This window comes from Nicotiana tomentosiformis, chromosome 1 (genome assembly GCF_000390325.3).
Source record: "Nicotiana tomentosiformis chromosome 1, ASM39032v3, whole genome shotgun sequence".
NCBI classification, from domain to species: domain Eukaryota; kingdom Viridiplantae; phylum Streptophyta; class Magnoliopsida; order Solanales; family Solanaceae; genus Nicotiana; species Nicotiana tomentosiformis.
This window is the reverse complement of record NC_090812.1, coordinates 9,481,165-9,496,260: the sequence shown is the minus strand read 5'-3', so window position 1 is coordinate 9,496,260 and position 15,096 is coordinate 9,481,165.

Here is a 15,096-nt window from a genome sequence, read left to right as displayed (position 1 = left end):
GAGATTTTATAATTAACAGCTTAATGGTTTGGGGGCGGATTACTCAATTTTCTTATCGGATAAACTGTTAACCCGTTAAGAATCATTTAAATTTCTTGTATACATTTGTCACATCAGCCTAGTGTGTCTTGTTGTGCATTTGTGGAGGGTATTCCTCGCTATACTATTTCCCTCTTATTCTTAATTCTTATTAAATAAAGTTTTACGGCATATTGTGAAAAGTAATTAATTTTTTTTTTATGTTACAAGATTTAATCTCATTAAAAAATACCTTTGAAAAACAAGTGAGGTTTATATAATTGCAATTCAAAGTATAATAATGAATCTTGCATATTTTTTACCCACCAAAGAATATGCATTATGATCTGAAACGAGGCTTCCACTCTTTATTGTTAGCCTCTTTTGATTCTGCAAAAATATTTTATTTTAGCTAACAATGTATGGTACAATTTTTAGCTTTAGATATGTCCAAATTTCAAACAATACAATTAAAATATACTATGAAATAAGATAGTCTAGCAAAATGATTATCCCATTAAAGTCAAAAACATGTACTTTTAAATAAGAATGATGTCCTACGATACAGATATGAGGATGACTTTCATACTATAAACTGTTATTTTAATTTTTTCGGTTGAAGTTGGACACATGTAATTTTAATTTTCATTGTTACTTAGTCTTAGATTTAACCAATACACCGGGCGATAACTACCAGATAATTGCTAATTCGATACCGAACCACCCGCTATCTTATTGGTTGGCTAACATATTAGTATATTTAAAAACCGATAATCGTTAAGCGTATTATCCGTCCGATCCACCCGATAAGCACCCCTAATTTGACCAGCCTTAATCTGACGGCCTTTGGGCCGGAGGCTAATTTAGATCATTCCACTACGCACTTCCTTTACACAAACAACCGACCGAATTAACTGTGTTACCTTTTTTGGCCAGTATATATAACTATGCACATATTATTATATATTCGCCAGCTATTATACGCGATTGATAGACGGCTATTTCGATTAACTATTCTTATTTAATATCGATCAACATTTGGGTTCTAACTTACGTAAATGAGAGGCGCACGATACGATTCTCTCTCGGCGTAGTTTAGCAAACCTACGTCACCCATGAGAATGAGAGCTTGAATCCCCTCCCAGAAAGCTCTAATGGCGCAGGCCACTGCTGCGCGAAGCACTGCACAGGTGAAATCGAATGGGAACCAAGCTAGTACAAGTAGAAATCTGCGCAATTATGAGAAATTGCAACAATTGGGAATTGAATAGGTGAGTGGAAAATTTTTGCCGGAGGCTGAGCAATTTGAGACTTCAGCGGTACAAGTTACTAAGCCAACAAGAATTGAACAAGCATCGAGCTCTGAATCGAGGCAGCATTCGAAAACTGGAGGTACAACAAATCCATAAGGTGAGGTTACTGTTCCATTATATGCAGTAACAGAGAAGTCACAAGTGCGAGAAGGAGTGAGAGTAATTGATTAAATAGGGAAAGGTAAGATATCATGGGCTGATGAAGTTGAGGCGGAGGAAGAATTGCTGAAGAAGCCTTCGATTTGGAATAATTTTTACATTACCAAAGTCTCAAATGCAGGTTTCAAACTGGACTTTGTAGCACCAGAAATGCATGGGGAAACACTTGTTTGTGAGATTGAAATTGAGGATATTAGTATTGAATTGGCTTATTGGAAGAATGCATTAGTGTGTTATGTACTTGAGGCACATCCACCCTTTGCAGTGTTAAATGGATTTATCCAGCGAATGTGGGCAAAGTATGGAATAAACAAGATATCTATGCTGAAAAATGGGATAATACTAGTTCGATTTGACACAGAGCTGGGGAAAAATGAGGTGTTGCAAGGGGGATATACCATTTTGACAATAAACCATTCATAGTTAAAGTTTGGGATCCTGCTATGGAATTCAATAGAGAAGAATTATACTCGGTTCCTATATGAGTGAAATTACAAGGATTAGACTTCAAGTATTGGAGTCCAAAAGAGCTTAGCAAAATTGAAAGTTTAATTGGTAAACCTTTAATGGTTGATCATCAAACAGAGAAGAAGTTAGGCCTAAACTTTGGTAGACTTCTCGTTGAAGTTGACATTGATGGTCCATTGCCAGAGAAGATAATGTTTAAGAATGAAAGAGGTAATTTGGTCGAGCAGAAAGTTCAGTATAATTGAAAATCTATTTTGTGCAAATGTTGCAACAATTATGTCCATAATGAGGAAGCTTGTAGAAGGAAGTAACCAAAAACTCCACAGAAGCAAACTGAGGATCATGCAAATGAAGTAGCCAAGGGAAGGGAGAAGGGCAAGGAGAAGACAGGAGACAATACAAGACTAGCTAGCCCTACTGCTGAGAAAATACACAACAAAGAGGTTGAAGGAGCAAATGGTGTATCACAGGAAAAGGGGCTGCAACAATGAATCATAGCAAGAGGAGTCAGTTGAGTGGAGCAGGGTGGATAACTCAATTAAACACAAGCATGCAGGCAAGTGCAGCAGGTGCAGGCACAAAATTCCTTTCAGGTCCTTAACAGAAATGAACAACCTGATCAGATGGACAACATGGCAAGTTTGTTACACCCCATGTTTTCGTACGCAGAAGTACGCCATAGGTAAATTGATATAAGCTCGGAAATGAGATGTTACATCCCGCATTTTTCGTACGTTAAAGTTTCGTCGTAAGTTAAGCAACATAAGTTCGGGAATGAGATTATCTTGGGATTATAAGTATTATGTTATTTCAAATAAGTAATAAGTAAATTCGTGAAAGTGAGAGGGTAAGCAAATCAAAGAAAATAAATTTCGTTGAAGTTTGGCAATTTGGGATAAAATATGGCCCAAGCTAAAATACTCGGTATTTATAGACTAGTGCCATACAAGGTACCACATGACCATGATAGTAAGGTGTATAAGGTATGTGAGAAGTGAGTAGTATTTTAAGTAAGTAGAAATAATTCTTAATTATATGGGTAATTGGTTAATTATTGGGTAATGGGACATTACCTAGTTAATTAATAATTAGTGATGGATTAATTGAAGTCTTTGGATAAATACTAAAGCAAAAACGTAGCAGCAAGTGGAGGACTTGATAATGACTTGGATTTGGACAATCAATTAAGAGGACACATGGAATATTCTAAGACACTCCTCGCAAGCACATAGAAAGAGAAGTCATAATACTTATCCCTACACTTATCACACTCCTCTTGAAGTAATACCAAACTCCATTTGGTAATGGAGACATATGGAATGCAAAAGCCAAGAATGATGCTCACTCCTCTTGAATTAATACCAAACTCCATTTGGTAATGGAGACATACAGTCACTCCTCTTGAAGTAATACCAAACTCCATTTGGTAATGGAGACATATGGAATGTAAAAGCCAAGAATGATGCTCACTCTTCTTGAATTAATACCAAACTCCATTTGGTAATGGAGACATATGGAATGCTAAGCCAAGAATGATACTCGCTTATCTTGAATTAATACCAAACTTCACTTGGTAAGGTAATTATACAGAAAGGCAAAGCCAAAGATGAAGGTGAGGGTATTTGGAAATTCATACGGATTTTTCCTACTCCAGGTATGTTAAGGTCATCCCTTCTTTCTTTTTGGTATGATCCAAATAATACAAATGAAACGAGCAAAATACGCAACTTTCATAAATAACTCTATTCATAGAAATCCTAGGGGTGTCTATATTCTTGATTCCCCATGTGAATTATTATTATATCTTCTGTTCATGGGTCTCGAAAAAATACGTATTTGATAAAGTTTATCCGAAAGGCATATTAATTTTTATGGCATTCAGAGAAAATCTTATTAACTTATTTCTTATGCATTTCATGCATTTATACATGTACATTGACCCATGACCAGATGGCGTTATATACGCGTATATATGTATATTATATTTATATGGAATATGGAAAAAAGGTTACGGTGTTATATACACACCACCACCTGATCAGCTGGTATACGTTGATGATTTACCCACAATGGCCGAAATGATATGATGGGATGCCCTCAGAGGCTTGATGATGTTATGAACGCATATACCTATGCATGGTATGATATTTATACGCATATATATGACATTATAAAAATGAAATGATCCACAGAGCTATGCAAATGTACATGTCGAGTCTTTTACTCCATGTGTCTCTCATGTCTATTATTTACTGATTTTTATTCCTTACATACTCGGTATATTATTTGTAATGACGTCCCTTTTGCATGGGGATGCTGCGTTTCATGCCCGCAGGTCCCGATAGACAGGTCGAGAGCCCTCCAAGTAGGCTATCAGCTCAGCGAAAGATGTTGGTGCGCTCCATTTGCTTCGGAGTTGCTTGTTTGGTTAGTATGATTTAAACATGTATTGTTTGGTATGACGGGACTCTGTACCGACCTTTATAAAAATTATGTATCCTTAGAGGCTTGTAGACAGATGTCATGTATGTAAAAGATTATATGGCCTTGTCGGCCTATGTTCAGTGTACGAGTGGTTATTTTGGTCTTATAGACCCGTATGTCTTATGTATAAATTGGTATTACATGTGGTATTCTACTTATATCACGGAAGCCTTCCGGCTCAGTTATCTATGATAGTATGACATGAAAAGGTATGTTATGTTGGTACTCGATTGAGTAAGGTACCATGTGCCCGTCGCGGCCCATCGGTTTGGGTCGTGACAAAGTCACAATGAGGGAGGCTCAAAAATACCTCTCTCAGGTAATGGATAATATCTTATGATGGAATATTAGGGGTCTTAATGGCCCTAATAAGCAGAGGAAAGTTACAATCCTATGCAATAGTGAGAATATAGGTTTGCTTGGGCTGGTTGAAAATAAGGTCAAGGCTAATAGAATAAGTGAGGTGGTGACCAAAATGTTTAGGGGGTGGACTTGTTTAACTAATTTAGAACACCATTATAATGGTAGAATTATGTTAGTATAGAGGATGGATTACTTTCATGTTACACAAATGAGCAGCAATGCACAGATTGTGACATGTCATGTGGTGCATTGCAACTTAAAGACTCCTTTTATACTTACTGTGGTGTATGCCTATAATACTAGAGAAGGAAGGAAAGAGCTACTGGGTTACCTGGAATCTATTAGTCTGGGATGTAAACTGCCATGACTGCTCATGGGGGACTTTAACTCAATACTGAATATGGAAGATAGGATAGGAGGGAGTCCAATGACACTGTCTGAAGTAAGGGATTTTTAGCAATGTGCTAATACATGTGGACTGATAGAACTTCCCTCAAAGGGGAGCAGATATACCTGGAGTGATAAGCATGGGAATAGTAGAGTGTACTCAAAAATATATTGGGTGTTTGTGAATGCAGATTGGTTGAATACCATGTAAGATTTTATAACTATGTTAAAGCCAGAAGGGATCAGTGATCACTGCCCTGTAAAGATTGAGCAAATTAAGAATGGGAAGAATTCAAAGAAACCATTTAAGTACTGTAATATATGGTCAAGTCATCCAGAGTTCTAGACTAGAGTGTCACATGTGTGGCAAATACCTATATAAGGGTGCATGATATTTCAAGTAGTTAAAAAATTGAAAATGCTAAAACAAAGCCTAAAGGAGTTGAACAAAAAGTACTTTAAAGACATTGAGGCTGAGGCGGCAAAAGATAGAGAAGAAATGCTCTAGGCACAATTGGCATTGCAAGATAACCCCTTGGACTAGAGATCACAAGAACATGAAAGGAAAAACTACCTCAAGTTCAGGAGATCATCATACTTGGCATAAATTTATTTGCAACAAAGGAGCAAGGCAAGCTGGATTAAACTAGGAGATGACAATACAAAGTATTTCTATGCAGTCATCAAGCATAGGAAACTTCAACAATCAATAGTTCAACTGAAGGACAAAGAAGGTCGACTACAGACATAACCTGAGAGAGTAGCCAACATATTTGTAGAATTCTACCAAGACCTATTGGGGAGGAAAGGTGAACAAAGAACTAAGGCATTCAGCAGCTTTCTGAAGAATGGAAATATCTTATCAGTGGATCAACAACTAGAACCGGTGAAGGAATATATTGGAAAGGAGGTGAAGAAGGCAATGTTCAGTATTGACATCAACAAGAGCACAGGGCCAGATGGTTATGGAGTGATTTTTTTAGAAAAATATGGAACATAGTAGGGGAAGATATAACAAAGGCAGTCTTGCAGTTTCTGAGAGATAGCAGACTACTAAAGCAACTTAATGCAACCATGATTGCCCTGATTACTAAAGTACATGATCCTCAGTTGGCCAATCAGTTCAGACCTATCTCTTGTTGTAATGTGACCTATAAGTGCATTTCAAAAATGCTATGCACCAGATTGAAGAAAGTGTTACCACACCTAGTAACGGATACACAAGCTGCATTTGTGGATGTGAGGTACTTAATTCACAATCTCTTAATTTGTCATGATCTACTTAGACACTATAATAGGAAAATAACTCCAAGATGCCTCGTGAAGATTGATCTGAAAAAAGCTTATGACATGATTAGCTGGGATTTCATAGAAGAAGCTCTGCTTGGGTATGGTTTCCCATGTTCTTTTGTTCAGATAGTTATGACATGCATTACCTCGACTAAGTTTATTGTGAAGGTGAATGGTGAAGGACATGGCAACTTTGAGGGAAGGAGAGGATTGAGGCAAGGGGATCCAATTTATCCTTTACTCTTTATTTTAGTGATAGAATACTTATCCAGAACCTTGAAGAGAATGAGTGACCTCCCTGATTTTAAATTTCATCCAATGTGTAAGAGACTCAAACTCACTCATCTGGTATTTGCAGGTGATCTTATGATCTTCTGCAAAGGGGATAAAAGGTTTATTCAAAGAGTCATGGAAGTACTAAATCTTTTCAGTTGTGTCACTAGATTGGTTGCAAATGCAGATAAGTCAAATATATTTTTGGTAGGGCTTACAAGTGAAATGCAGGAGGAGATCATTGCAATGATAGCATTTGTACCAGTAACATTCCCTATAAGATATCTAGGGTTGCCTTTGTCTTCAAAGAAGTGGAGCAAAATGGAATGTCAACAATTATTAGACAAAATTACAGAAAGGATCACAAATGCTTACTCAAGGCATTTGTCTTATGCATGAAGGTTACACATTATAAATGTTGTCTTGTTTTCAATCTATAACTTCTGAGGAGCAGTTTTTATTCTCCCACAAAGTGTGCTTAAAGCAATTGACAAGAGATGTAGGGACTACCTATGGGGTACACCAGAGGAACACAAGAAGGTAGCATTGGTGGCTTGGGAGAAGGTGTGTATACCAAAAAAGTATAGAGGATTGAACATAAAGGGATGCAGCAATTGGAATACAACCTCAGTGGAAAAACTACTCTGGCAGCTAAATGAGAAAAGGGAATCACTTTGGGTGAGGTGGGTGCATGGCATATACATAAAGCAAAATAATCCATTTGGAACCATAACCCTCAAGTGGATAGCAGCTGGTATTGGAGGAAGCTTAATGCACTTAAGGCAATCATGTCACAGTAGTACCAGAGTGGTAAATATACTCTCACACCTAGTGGACAGTATTAAGTAACTCAGAGCTATAATGCACTGCTGACTGGACTAGTTAGATGCAAAATTGTTGATTTAGTATGGGCCAAAGTAATGCAGCCAAAGCACAAGTTCATAGTTTGGTTGGCTAATCAAAAGAAATTGCTCACAAAGAAGAGACTGCAGCACCTGCACATAACAGTGACAGACAATACATGCAACTTATGTAGGAATGGAGTAATGAAAATAATGCAGCATCTGTCTATGGACTGTGAGTGGATAAGGGAGATGAAAAATGAGCTAAGTCAATGGACAAGTATTCAACTGATGGCCAGGGGAATTACACAAAGCCTACATTGGTTGAAAAGTAGAAAATGAAAACAAATGAAGAAAGAAGTAGTGGCAGTCATATAGGGGCATCGATCTACCACACATGGTAGGCACGAAATTGGAAGATATTCAGGATCACAGTTGTGAATACAGACCTTGCAATTGCACAACTAAAAAAGGAGCTCAAATACAGATTAGAGGATATACAAATATGTAGGAAAGCACGACAATGTAGACAATTACTGATCAAGTTATGTATTTAGAGGAAAATACTAGAGGTTAGTTTGTGTAGTTGGCAGAATTTTTCTAGTTTTTTCTAAGATGTATTTGGAGGCCTAACTGCAGAGATGAGCGTACTGTAGTTATAGGAGCTCAAGAGATGTACTAATTTGATTTGTTAATGATAATATTTCACATTTATTACGAAAAAAATATTTGGGTTCAAAATTGGAAACTACTTCTGTCCTACTTTTTCCCCGTATGTATCATATAATATACAAGTCAAATTAACAAATTTTAAGTTTTTAAAATGATACCCCCTTAGCTTCAAAACGAATGACGGAATCTAAATTGGAAACTCGTGTCTATTTCCTTTGCTCTTTCCTCCTTTAATTTCCCCCTTATCCCTCGCGTCTTGCCTCCGTTGTATATGTTGTGTTGGTGCTTCCTATATTTAGTAACTAGCGTCATGATGCATTTGAATGGAACTTAGGCATAATTGGTAAAGTTGTTGTCACGTGATCAGAAGGTTACAAGTTCTAGTCGTACGTAGAAATAACATATTGCAGAAATACATGGTAAGACTGCGTATAATATACCATTATGATCATAGGCGGATCTAGGATTTGAAGATGGTTGGTGCCACAATTTCCATTAATATACACCTTGTAATAACTAATATAGAGTTTGTTCGGTTCATTAATTTTAAAATTTATTCGGGCAGTTTGGAAACTATTTTTTATTTGCAAATTAGAAAATTTCATCTCTTTCCTAGACCCTACTTGTGGGATTTTACTGGATATGTTATTATTTTTGTATGAAAATTACATCTCAGACATCAAGAAACAAATGTAATTAGAATTTTAAATAAGAAATCACACATTTATTATTAACAATACAAGTAAAATCAATATTTTCACTAAGGAAATACATCTTTTATTGTATGCTAAACATAAATTTGCACAAGTAAAATAATATTTTCATAAGGGAATTCCACCAATCAAAATAAGAAAAATAAAAAGAATATTTTCAATAGATAAATTATACCCCATAAGTATATGCAAAATTAGATAAACTATAGGATCCCAAAAATTTAAATCATAAATCTCATATTATTTTAGGCAATGCTTGCAAAATATTAATCACAATTTAATAGTAAAGAGATTTAAATAGTATTTAAGAATCATAGAATAGCACAAATTTTTATGTTATAATAAAAAAAATATTATAAAAATTAAATTTAATCTCAATCCAAAATTCTGATCAAGACCCAAGTTTTTTTATTTTGAATGAAAAAAACTAAAAGATTTGAGATTAAGAGAAATGCTTATTTTATGGAATTTGCAAAATTTGGAGGCTTTTCCTTAGTGTTATTACTAAAGATCACAGATAAAATAATAGAATAGAGGGCAAAAATATAAAAAATTAATAAACGACAAATAAAAAACTAGAGGCAGCCAAAAAGAAAAATGACTTGGATAAAGGAAATAAAAATTATAATGAAAAGGGAAAGTCAGACAAAGTTCAAGAAAAATTCGAACTTGAATTTTACACATGAAAAAAACTTTCAATATTTTTTACTAACCATAGCATATTTGCCTAGTTTTTGATTGGGTGTGTGTCTAAACTAAGAGATTAAGTGTGAGTAGAAGCTGCTGTTGATGCAGCAATTGAGCTCACAAAGAACAGACGAGAGAGAGAAAGAGAGACCAACAGAAACTTCCGTAGAGATGATAATTTGGGAAAAGAAATCTGATTGTATTTCTATATTGTGTCTTCTATCTACACGTATGAAAAAAATACTCCACTAACTACTATTAGCTAATTATAAAGATACCCTTACTAACTCACTGAACTAACTAACAACCATTAACTATGTATATAGCTATACATATAAATACAGTTGCAGCTGAGCTGTCATGTAATACTCTTAATAGGGTGGCATGATCAAATATTTAACCTAATTTAAGAAAATTGCTATATAAATATACGATAATTTTATCAACCCATCGGCTGCCATACCACCCCCTCCCTAAAGGGTGAATCCGTCACTGATTGTGGTCTAATCTTTCTCCTGACCCCGCGCATAGCAGGAGCTTCGTGAACCATACTGCCCTTTATCTTTTTTTTTTTTTTTGTCATGACGCATTTGCTCCTCATTGGTCAATGAAGATCACAGTTTGGACGATGATAGTGATATATATGGCTAGGGTGTTTGGTATAATATGATCGCGTCTACTTGCAACTTCGTTAGTGACAAATAGTTGATATTGATGAGACATATTATGATATACTAGTGATCAGGGCGACTCAACAGAACTTGGGACCTAAGGCGAAAGCATATTCAGAGGCCCTTAATCTCAGTATAATTTCACTAGTGGGATCTGGAGAGAGTAGTTTGTACGCAGACCTTACCCCTACCCTGAAATAAAGAGGCTGTTTTCGATAGATCCTCGGCTCCCTCCCTCCAAGAACTCCTCACCTTGCTCTTGGGGTGACTCGAACTCACAACCTCTTGGTTGGAAGTGGAGGGTGCTCACCATTAAAGCAACCCACTCTGGTCAAATATACTAATTAATGAGGGAAGAAAATTATCATAATTTATAAATTTATTGTATAAAATAACCTTAATCAAGTAACAAAAAATATATTGTAACACTTTTTTAATTCTAATTATTTATATAAATTATATAATATATAATAGTAACAATAATAATAAGAATTTAAAATAAATTTGGGACCTTCAAAATTTGTGGGCCTAAGGCAGTGGCCTGACTACCCAAAACCTTAGAACCGCCCCTGCTAGTGACTAAGATCATGTTCACTTTGATACTAATTTCATCACAAAATAATTATAGTTTAAGAAAGAAACCATATGGATGCGGTTCACTCTGATAATTTATTAACCTAAATAATCGCTCGACCAATCGCTTAAACTAAACATAAACGACGGATATTTAAAATATACATAATTCATATATAATATATATAATTGTGTATGCAACAAAAAGTAAATAGTAAATTCGGTTGGTTAAAAAGCTTGCTTGGCGCCTACTAGTGATATTGCTAAAACTTAGTCAACTTTTTACTTATTTCTTCTTATCTTTCACTTCTTTCTTTTCCCCTTTCCTTTTGTGCCTAAAAAGCATTTGAAAATTTTGGAATACATAAGAAAAGGAAAAAGAGAAAAGTGAGGAAGAAAAAGAGAAGCATGTGAGATGATACGATGTCATTGTCTAGTGAAGACTGTTGGAGAAGAGACTAAAAAGAAGAAGTATAAGAAGAATCCCTTTCACTATTTTCAAACTTTTCACCGCTCTCTCCCTTTCCCCGATGTCTTTCTTCTTTAAATAATATTCACACTTCAAGAATAAAGAATCACTGTTTTATTCTCCCTTCTTTTGATCTATTCTTTTCCTTTTTTTTCCCCCATTAATTTTTTAAAAAGTTCTCTGCCATTAACCTAAAGTTTTGGTTAAGAACTAATCGTAAAGACGAAAATGTACCTTTTTACTCTAATATTTTTGGAAATATTTCTATTAACAATTGCCAAAAATCAAATTAAACTGACATAAGTTTGGGTTGATTTTAAAATTTAAAAAATATGACAATATTTAGTTTAGTTCAAAATTTAAGAAAATTTATATATATATATATATATATATATATATATATATATATATATATATATATATATATATATTTGTACATGTTTTTAATAAATTCTTAATGATAGGGAAAATTGAAAACATATATAGATATAAGGTTGTAGTTTGATTTATGGAAGTGATTACTTATCATGTATTCCAATGGAATTTCTCTCACATAGATATTTCAATAAATAATAGGTCAATCAGTTTGTTAGATTCTTCCTAAAGGACATATGAGATATTGTATTTTTAGCTCAAACCTAAGGTTAGGTTTGTTACTTATTGAGTACATGTGGTCGGTTGTACTCACACTACACTTCTGCACCTTACGTGCAGATGTTGGGTGCTGATATTGCCGTGTTCCAGTTGTAGCTGCCTCTTATTCGTGGTAGCTTTAGATCTATAAAAATTCTGTTTATGTACTTTTTCAAACAGACGATGTATTTACTTCATTTCAGCTTTGTAAACTCTATTTTTAGAAGCTCATGATTTGTACTACCAGTTCTTGGGGAACGTATAAGATTTAGATAATTTTTTTATTTAATTGCTTTATTAATTGTTATTGGAATTGGTTAGTGGTTAACTGGCTTACCTAGTGGATTGGGTTAGGTGTCATCACGACTAGTTGGATTTTGGGTCGTGACAGGCACAAAAAGGGCAAAATCAGGACAACAATAATGAGAAAAATACTATACCACAAATGGATTGAATGAATTGGATTTGCGCTTTGTGTGAAAATAAATTGATAAAATCGACAAAATCAAATTAAAAAACAGACTTTTTGGTTTGATTTGATTGGTATGTTTAATAAATCAATAGTGATTTGATTGTTGTTTAGATAAAAAATCAAACCAAATAAACCATGAATTCCCTAGTAATAAATTTGTAAGATCATGATATTTATATCTGATAAAGTTGAAAATGAAATGAAATAACAGGCATGGGTAATGTAATTTGTTGTGAGTTTTCATGGCGCACTTCCCCTTAAAAACCCTAAATGTGAAATACTATCTTTTTGACCAAACAAATGTGAGAATATGCTCTTGTGCACCCTTTTTGGAAAAGAGAAATAAAGTTTCGAAACCTCCCAACCAACACTCTAAAAAGAAGTTTCCTTTTCTTGCCCTAATTAGAGTATAAATAGGCGTTTGGACATAATTTTAGAGAAAAAAAATAGGATTCTTAGTTAGGTTGAAAAATGGTATTTAACATTTGAAATTGTGTTTATAGTTTTGTGAGTGGGGATAAAGTATTTTGATTTTTGCAAAACTCATTTTCGAATTTATTTTTTAAAACTTGCAAAATTTCATGAAGAAACACATTTATAAAAAGAAAATTCGGAAAAAAGTTTTCTTTTATGGACACGCGGGTCCTAACTCTACCGTAACCAAAATCTTGTCATTTTCCCTTTTTCACATTTAAAGAAAAAAGTTGAATTTCTCGATACCATTCCTAGTAGACAATCACGTTGGACATTATAAATGTTCTTTTACTGTTTGCCAAAATGATCAATCAACATTCCTTAGGTTTTAATCTTTTGCATTTTGTCTTAATGAATGATTGCATTTTGATAATGTCCGTTTTCCGGTAAATTATCATTTTGGCCCTAATTTTAGCTATCTTTCTTATTTAACCCCTAAATTATCTAGTACACTTTTATTCTAAGAGGTTCACGCATCAGCATGAATCAAATTTCATCGCACTTTTTAGAAAGGTGAATTGCCACTAAAAGGGACAATTTTGACATCTCACGTATTTTAAACGATCATAAAAACCAAAACTAAAAACAAAAAAAAAACAACAACAAATGAATATAGTCTCTTGACACGTCAGGAGCAAGGGAGTCTTATTTGTGAAAGTTGTAATAATGTCCGTCTAACTTACACAAGTCGTTGTTGAGTAAATAGAAAGATTTTGTTCAGCATTGAAGCAAAAACTCACTGAAAACTATTATCATAAATTAATGGCCAAACCCGTAAGGTTGGCTGAGTTGATTGGCGAGTGATTTCTAAAATGGATTCCCCATATCAGTAGTTGTTTCAATTAGAGTTTATCGTACCGAATTTATCTAGTATGATTCACATCTTTACGAGTTATTACACATTAAGCAGATTATCAAGTGCACCCGTAAAGTACCGACTACGGATTTCCCTAAATAATTTTCATAAATTACGGATCAGAATAAGAGACTACGAGTAGAATAGAAATATAATCCCAACTTTTTCCAGTAGATTTAAGAACAAACTTGGCAATTAAGTCTGCCTATTGGCATTATGAGCGATATTATAAATGTCTTTAGCTACTAATTTGGTTGGTGATGTGTCTTTCTTCAAACGTCTCCTTTTAAGTACCTATAGATTAGTCAACACAAGTTTCGAGATTGTCCCTACATATTTTTTGGAAAACCTTAGATGAGATGATACCATTAAGGACCATTCTGGGTTTTTACATTATTATTATCAGACACGAACTAATAACCTGCTTAAGTACGTACTAAATACAACAACAAACCACAAGTGGCTACCAAGCGTAATATTACACTTGAGATTTGAGGAGGATAGTGTGTATGCATATCTTATTCCTAATATGCTTAGGAGAGATAAAAAGAAGGACAACAACAAGTACATCAATCAGAAAATCGAAGCAAAAATACAAATTAACACTAGATACTGCAATCGAAAAACCGCAACAAAAACAATAATAAATAATAACATAAGTCAAAAAATACACAAATAACATTAAGTTATATACTAAAACTGCTAAATAGTAAGTAAATTTTCAAAGCAATGTTCTTCTAATAAATCTACATAATATGCCAATAAGATCTACAACTATTTAATTGCAACTTGAGAAGCTAATGATCCAAAAACTTTACTCTTTCCAGATCCAGTACAGCAAATATACAGTAAGTAGGAAAGATTGTATTTAAATAAGTTATTCAAAGTTTGATTCGCAAAAACGAAGAGTGGCAAACATTAAAGAAAAAATATTACGAAATTAATATAGTAGATTTAAGACAACAATCAACCAAAAAAAACATTCTAAAATATGGCAATTGAAAATCTCAATTCAGTATTGAATAACAGTGGGCTCTATGCCTCAATCTAAGATCCCAAAGCAGCTACCTCCACCTAGGGTCCCCTAGACCCTACCCTACTCTTTCTTGTTGCTTTTTGCCAGCTGCCACCCATATCCAAGCTAAATACAAAAAGCAGCCTTTCTCTGTTCTAACCACACTTTTTTTTTATCAATAAATCATTAATTAAAAATTATACTACTACACTATTTTAATCACATTAAGGAAATTCATCTTTTTTTCTCGAATGCGACCCATAT